Source organism: Hyperoodon ampullatus (genome assembly GCF_949752795.1).
Source record: "Hyperoodon ampullatus genome assembly, chromosome: 3".
Taxonomy (NCBI): Eukaryota; Metazoa; Chordata; class Mammalia; order Artiodactyla; family Ziphiidae; genus Hyperoodon; species Hyperoodon ampullatus.
Window position 1 is genome coordinate 92,744,332 of NC_136916.1, and position 8,297 is coordinate 92,752,628.

An 8,297-nucleotide genomic window follows, 5' to 3' on the forward strand; every position below is an offset into this window, starting at 1 on the left:
ATTAAAAAGAGGTCTATAAGGGATTGAAATAAGAAATTGACATTTTATTTATTTATTTATTTTGGCCATACCACACATGACTTGCAGGATCTTAGTTCCCCAACCAGGGGTTAAACCCGGGCCCTCAGCAGTGAGCGCGCGGAGTCCTAACCATTGGGCCACCAGGGAATTCCCAAGAAACTAACCTTTTCATATCCTTTTTTTTTTTTTTTTTTTTTTGCGGTACGCGGGCCTCTCACTGTTGTGGCCTCTCCCGTTGCGGAGCACAGGCTCCGGACACGCAGGCTCAGCGGCCATGGCTCACGGGCCCAGCCGCTCCGCGGCATGTGGGATCTTCCCGGACCGGGGCACGAACCCGGTCCCCTGCATCGGCAGGCGGACTCTCAACCACTGCGCCACCAGGGAAGCCCAGAAACTAACCTTTTAATTGAAATGTGTAGTGCTTTGAATTTTATTACATTCTCCCAAATAACCTTCCCACAACTTCTGAAATATATCCTATGATCTAATAGAGCATGCATGTTCCTTCCAGAGCACTATGCTGCCTCCACCCATGCTGACATTATCATTCATTTAATCACTCACTCATTCATTCAACAAGTATTTATTGGGCACTTACCACATTCTAGGCACTGGGCTAGGTAAGTGCCTAGTAAAACAAGATAGAGAAGGTTTTTACCCTCTGGAGCTTACAATGTAGTGGAAAAAACCCTTAGTCAATGAATGAATTAATTCCATGAGCACAATTCTAAATATCAACAAGTATACAAGTATCAATATAACAAGAATGACTGGATCATTTTGTGGTATTTGATGTTACCATATGTAATGATCTTTTTTTTTAAGTGTTCAATTCAGTGACATTTATTACATTTGCGGTGTTGTCCAACCATCACCATTATCTATTTTCAGAACATTTTCAATCACCCCCAGAGGAGACCCCATACCTATTGGCAGTCACTCCCCATTTCCCCCTGCCCTTAGCCGTAAGCAACCACTAATCTCTTTTCTGTCTCTATGGATTTCCCAATTCTGGACACTTCATGTAAGTGGAATCACACAATATATGGTCCTGTATAACTGTTTCTTTCACTTAGTATAATGTTTTCAAGGTTCATCCATGTTGTAGCATGTATCAGTACATTATTCCCATTTACGGCTGAGTAATGTTCCACTGAATGGGTAAGACTACATTTTGTTTATCCATTCATCTACTGATGGACATCTATGTTGTTTCTACCTTTTGGTTAAGTGTGAATAGCGCTAGAGTGAACATTCATGTACAAGTTTCTTTTTGACCACCTGTTTTGAGTTCTATTGGGTAGGTAACCAGGAGTGGAACTGCTGGTTCATGTGGTGATTTAATGTTTAACATACTGAGGAACTGCTGTTTTCCACAGCAGCGGCACCATTTTATATTCCCACCAGCAATGTACAAGGTTTTCACTTTTTCCATATCCTCACCAACACTTGTTACTTGTTTATTTTTTTATTGTGGCCATTTTAGTGGGGGTGAAGTGGTATCTCATTGTGGCTTTGATTTGCATTTCCTAATGGCTAATGACGTTGAGCATCTTTTCCTGTGCCTATTGGCCATTTGTTTGTAATGATCCTTTAAATGCCAAATTCACATCAGAAAGAAAATATGAGGCCATCAATTTGAACTCTCTCATTTCACTGATGAGAAAATTAATGGCTGGCAAAAATTGTCCCAAGACTTAGAAGTAGCTGAGAACATTCCCTGAATTATAATCTGTGAAATAGAATACAAAAACTACCACACTAATAATTAAGAGATGTTAATTAGGTCTAATCCTACTTCAATCATAGCTAAGCTATAGCCACTTAACTATTTTTTCACCTGTATAATGAATACATTATTCATCTCACCATCTTGACGCTCAAAATGAAAAAGGAATTAGAAAAGCTATAAAGTTCAGAGAAGAGTAAAACAACTCACAACAGTGAATGCATTAGCAAAAAAGTCTAACCAGTTAAGCACTCTAAACCCCTAAAGGTGAAGAAATTCTTGGCAAAGAGCAGAGTCTTCACAGACAAGTTAGGAAGCTTAAGAAGTCGTGTCTTGGGCTTCCCTGGTGGCACAGTGGTTAAGAATCTGCTTGCCAATGCAGGGGACATGGGTTCGAGCCTTGGTCCAGGAAGATCTCACATGCCATGGAGCAACTAAGCCTGGCACCACAACTACTGAGCCTGCGCTCTAGAGCCTGTGTGCCTAGAACCCATGCTCCGCAACAAGAGAAGCCACCGTGAGAAGCCTGCGCACCTCAACGAAGAGTAGCCCCTGCTCGCCGCAACTAGAGAAAGCCCACGTGCAGCAATGAAGACCCAACAGAGCCAAAAACAAAAAACAAACATACAAAAAGTTGTGTCTTTAGTAATGCAACACAACCGTCACAGAAAAAAAGTTAGGACCCCCCCCCCCTTTTTTTCTTTTTTTCTTTTGAGGTATGCGGGCCTCTCACCGTTGTGGCCTCTCCCGTTGCGGAGCGCAGGCTCCGGATGTGCAGGCTCAGCGGCCATGGCCCACAGGCCCAGCCGCTCCGCGGCACGTGGGATCTTCCTGGACCGGGGCACGAACCCGTGTCCCCTGCATTGGCAGGCGGACTCTCAACAACTGCGCCACCAGGGAAGACCCCTCCCTTTTTTAACATATACAAACTAAACACACACACACACACACACACACACACACACACACACACACACACACAATCTACTCCAACAAAAAAGTCCCAACCTCAAAGGCTTCACCAGAGGAGTCCTAAAATATCTTTCCAAACAACCATTTGTTTTTCATCACCAAATACTCAGTTTTAAGTTGTCATCCCAAATAAAACAAATACTGCCTTTTCTCCTAAAGAGTCAATGTTAATTTCTAAAGGGATTTACTCAAGGCATGTATTATTTACTTAAATAACTCTATTTACAGTGTATAAATTTTGTCTTAATTCCTTTGTTCTTCAGCACAGCACTCCTTAAAAAGGAAAATTCCCATAAAGCAAATGCATGGGGGAATTTTTCAAAAAGAAAGTTATTTGTATTCAATTTCTGTAAAAATCTGTAAAAAATTTTTAAAAATATTTTCAAAAATACCTATGGGTGAACCTATCTTAAACCCAGAATCTTTACTGGAAATTTAAAAATTTTATGAAATAATATCTTCATATAAAGTAGCTCTTAAAAGACTAAACACTAAATATGCAGCGGATGTGGGTTCAAGCCCCGGTCCGGGAAGATCCCACATGCTGCAGAGCAACTAAGCCCATGTGCCACAACTACTGAGCCTGCACTCTAGAGCCCGCGTGCTACAACTACTGAAGACCGTGCGCCTAGAGCCCATGCTCTGCAACAAGAGAAGCCACCAGGATGAGAAGCCCGCACACCACAACGAAGAGTAGCCCCCAGTCGCTGCAACTAGGGAAAGTCTGCACACAGCAATGAAGACCCAACACAGCCAAAAATAAAATAAATAAATTTATAAAATAAATAAAATAACTGAAATCATACAAGTATATGATCTCCAACCACACTGGAATTAAATTAGAAATCACAAGGAAGTTGAGAAATTAACAAATGTGCAAAAATTAAACAACAAACTCCTAAATAAACACTGTGTCAAAGAAGAAATCACAAGGGGAATTAGAAAATACTTCACAATGAATGAAAACAAAAACACAACACACCAAAACTCATAGCATGCCCCTAAAAGCAGTGCTCAGAGGACAACTTATAGCTGTGAATGTTAATATTTTTAAAAAGACCTCAAATCAATAAAAAAGCCTTCTAGCTTAAAAAACTAGAAAGAGAAAAGCAAACTAAATCTAAAGCAAGCAGAAGAAAGAAAATAATAAAGAAATAGAACAGAAATAAATCAAACAGATACTTTTTTAAAAAACAATGAAGCCTAAAGTTGGTTCTTTGAAAAGAGCAACAAAATTGACAAACCTTTAGAACTAGACAAGAAAAAAAGAGAAGACTCAACCTACTAAAATCATCAATGAAAGGAGTGACATTAATACCAACTTCACAGAAATAAAATGGATTATGAGAAAATACTATGAAAAACTGTACCCCAACAAATTAGATAACCTAGATTCAATGGACACATTTTTAAGAAGACACAACTAAAATGACTCAAGAAAAAACATAAAGACTCCTAACAAGTAAAGAGATTTAATTAATAATAAAAATTACTTTCCACAAAGAAAAGTCCAGGACCAGGTGGCTTCACTGGTAAATTTTACATAATGTTTAAAGAAGAAGTAACACCAATCTTTCTCAAATTCTTCCAAAAAATTGAGGAACACCTCCCAACTCAATCTATAAGACCAGCATTACCCTGATACCAAAGTCAAACAAAGACACTACAAGAAAACTACAATATCCCTTAGGAACATAGACAGAAATATCCTCAACAAAATACTAGCAAACCAAACCCAGCAGCTTAATAGAAGGATTACACACCATGACCAAGTGGTATTTCTCTCAGGAATACAAGGGTGGTTTAATATGAAAACTAATCAATCTAATACACCATATTAAAAGAATAAAGGAAAAACTCCACACAATCATCTCAGTTGATACAGAAAAAGTATCTGACCAAACCCAACATCCTTTTACAATAAAAATACTCAACAAGGGGCTTCCCTGGTGGCACAGAGGTTGAGAGTCCGCCTGCCGATGCAGGGGACACGGGTTCGTGCCCCAGTCCGGGGGGATCCCACATGCCGCGGAGCGGCTGGGTCCATGAGCCATGGCCGCTGAGCCTGCACGTCCGGAGCCTGTGCTCCGCAGCAGGAGAGGCCGCAACAGTGAGAGGCCTGTGTACCGCAAAAAAACCCCACAAAAACTCAACAAACCAGGAGTAGAAGGGAATTCTTACCCAATAAAAGACATCTACAAAAGCCCCAGAGCTAACTAACATCATACTTCATAGTGAAAAGCTAAATGCCTTCCTCCTACAATCAAAAATAAGACAAGGATGTCTACTCTCACTACTTCTACTCAACATTTTACTGGAGGTTCTAGTCAATTAAGCAAGAAAAAGAAATAAAAGAAACCCATGTCAGAAAGGAAAAATAAAACTATTTCCTTGTAGATGACATGCTCTTATACAAAGAATAACTATAAAAGCAATAACCATAAAAGGAAAAACTGAATAAATTTGGCTTCATAAAAATTAAAAATTTTCTGTTCACCAAAAGACATCAGTAAAAAAAAATCAAAAGGCAAGCAACAAACTGAAGCAATATTCATAAAACATGTATCTTGTAAAGCACTTGTATGCAGAATACAAAGAAATCCTAAAACATAACCAAGACAAACAAACCAATAGAAAAAAGTGAGCAAAAGATGTGAGAAGATACTTCATAACAGCTAGATAACTTGCCACAAGCATATGAAATGATACTCAATATTATTTATCATCAGAAGTGTAAGTTAGAAACATAATAGCATACTAATCCGCATGTACTTGAATCATAAAAAGTATTGTAAAAAGACTGACAACAATAAATGGTAACAAGGATGTAGAACAATGAGGACTCTCATATTTTGCTGATGGGAATGTAATTTTGGTAAAAGTTGAGCAATTTCTAATAAACAACACATAGCCCTCTGATCCAATAATTTCACTTCTAAGTTTTTAAGCAAGAGAAATATAAACATGCCCACAAGGTACTTTTACCAAAACGTTCCTGGCAGCTTTGTTTACAATAGCCCCAAACTGGGAGCAACAAAAATGCTCAGCAACAGAAAGATGAATATTGTGGGTTTTGCTTTGTTTTTTACAGTGGAATAATAATCAGAAACAGAAAGCAACAATTACTAATATCATCAACAACAAGAAAGAATCTCACAGACACTGAGCAATGGCAGACACAAAAGAGTATGTATTTGATGATGCCATTAAAAAGGCAGAGGCAAAAATAATCTAAGGAGAAAAAAAAATCAGAATAAAAGTTGCCTTGAGGAAAGGAAATGTCCTATATTGTGATACGGGTGTAGATTTGTCAAAACTTACAGCTAAGATCTATGTATTTCAAAGTATATAAAATTTACCTAAATAAACACCTGTAAAAAGTTCTTATGAATAACAACCAACCAGGTAGGAGTGGGTGGAGGTATAGATCAAAGAAGAGACAAAATGTTAATAACTACTAAAACTGAGTGATGGTTATATGGAGATTCATGATACCATTGTTTACTTTGTGCATATGTTTGATATTTTCCATTAAAAAATAAGAACAAAAATCCTGACTATGACAGCTACTGACAGGGTTCAATGAGGAAATTGCCGAATAAAGTCAAAACAGAGTAGGACAGAATCAAATGAGAAAAGGAAAGAGAATACTAGAAAAAGAGGGAAAGAAGAACATAAACTAAGCAATCTCAGAGAGCAGTCCTCCATATTTTCAAACACTGTAAGCAAACAACAGAAAGTTCCTCTTAAGCCAAAACCTATCTTTAACCAAAGCTCCTTCTAAAAGTTTAGGAAAACAAATTTCACATTAAACAGTAACAGAAATCAGACCAGAGCCCATATAGCTATCATAAGAAGAAGAAAAAAAAAGAGAAGCAGAATAAAATCCCTAATTTCCTACAAACAATAAAATTACAAAAAGTAACCCCATAAAAACAGATCACAACTATAAACCACTTCCAAGGAAAGGTTAAAACCACTAATATAAGAACAAATTTAACTGGAATTCAGGGGGGTGGGGATGAAGTGACAAGTCAGAAAAAAATTAAAAAGTAAAAAAAAAATTATTTCAAAAATGAAGACTAAAGAAAAAAGAACAAAGAAGTAAATGAACACAACAGATAGAAAAAAGAAGACATATTTCTAAACATTAAAAAAATGCAGATTCAAGAAAAACTGATCAAATATTGAAGAGAGTCAAAGATTAGACACTCAAAAGTACAAGAAAACTTTCCAGAAACAGAAGTTTGAAACCATGTATTGAAAGACACAGACATGACAATAGCAACCCAGAAAGACAAATACCAAGACAGTCTAGTATGAGCTACTAGAACTTTAAATTACTGAATTTTAAGAAATGGGGGAAAATTCTTCAGACATATAGGCAAGATAGACATAGGCAAACTTTTTCTTACAGAATCAGAGAGTAAATATTTTAGGCTTACAAACCATAGGGTGAAAGTTATATGAAATTCAAATATCAATGTCCAGTGTCCACAGCCATGCTCACTGGCTTCCATATTGTCTACGGCACTGCACAGCATAAGCAGCCAAAGACAATATGTAAATGAACAGACATAGCTGTGTACAAAAACAAAAACGAAAAACAAAAAAAGGTTTATGAGCACAGGCAGTCAGCCCATGGGCAGTAGTTTGCAGACCCCTGATTTAGGCATGCACTAAGTGACTTTATAATGGACAGAAACATATTTAAAATAAAATAATCAAGGAAAGAACATGTAAACCGGCCTTCCCTGGTGGCGCACTGGTTAAGAATCTGCCTGCCAATGCAGGGGACATGGGTTCGATCCCTGGTCCGGGAAGATTCCACATGCTGTGGAGCAACTAAGCCCGTGAGCCACAACTACTGAGCCTGAGCCCTAGAGCCTGTGAGCCACAAGTACTGAGCCCATGTGCCACAAGTACTGAAGCCCATGCGCCTAGAGCCCACAAGAGAAGTCACCGCAATGAGAAGCCCATGCACAGCCCCCCTCGCCACAACTAGAGAAAGGCTACGTGCAGCAACGAAGACCCAATGCAGCCAAAAATAAATAAATAAATTTATAACAACAACAAACAAGATAACCTGATCAGCCTCATATTTTAAAAAATTTAAGTTGCAGGAAAAGTCTCCAACATAGACAATTCCAGACCCAGATGACTTCACTGGAGAATCCTACCACACATCTTAATAAAAAACAAAACAAACAACAAACTCTTCCAGAAAACAGAAGGGAACACTTCCCAACTTATTTTATGAGGCCAGCATTACCTGACCAAAACCAAAAACAATACATATCAATTGGGCCAAGTACTGATCAGAAATTGCCTACATAATATCTGCAATAGTCTAATTTTATTACTTAAACATAAAATATAAAAGGAAGAGTTTTACACATACATATACAGCCTCATCTTGGTAACTCTACTATTTATGTTAGAAATTAACCATCCTCTAATTTCTTTAGAGCTCCATTACTAGATAAATTCTTTTCTATTACCAGTAAAAATAGAATAATACAAGTAAAGATTGGGAAATGAGTACATTAGGGAAATAAATCTACTACTAATGAAT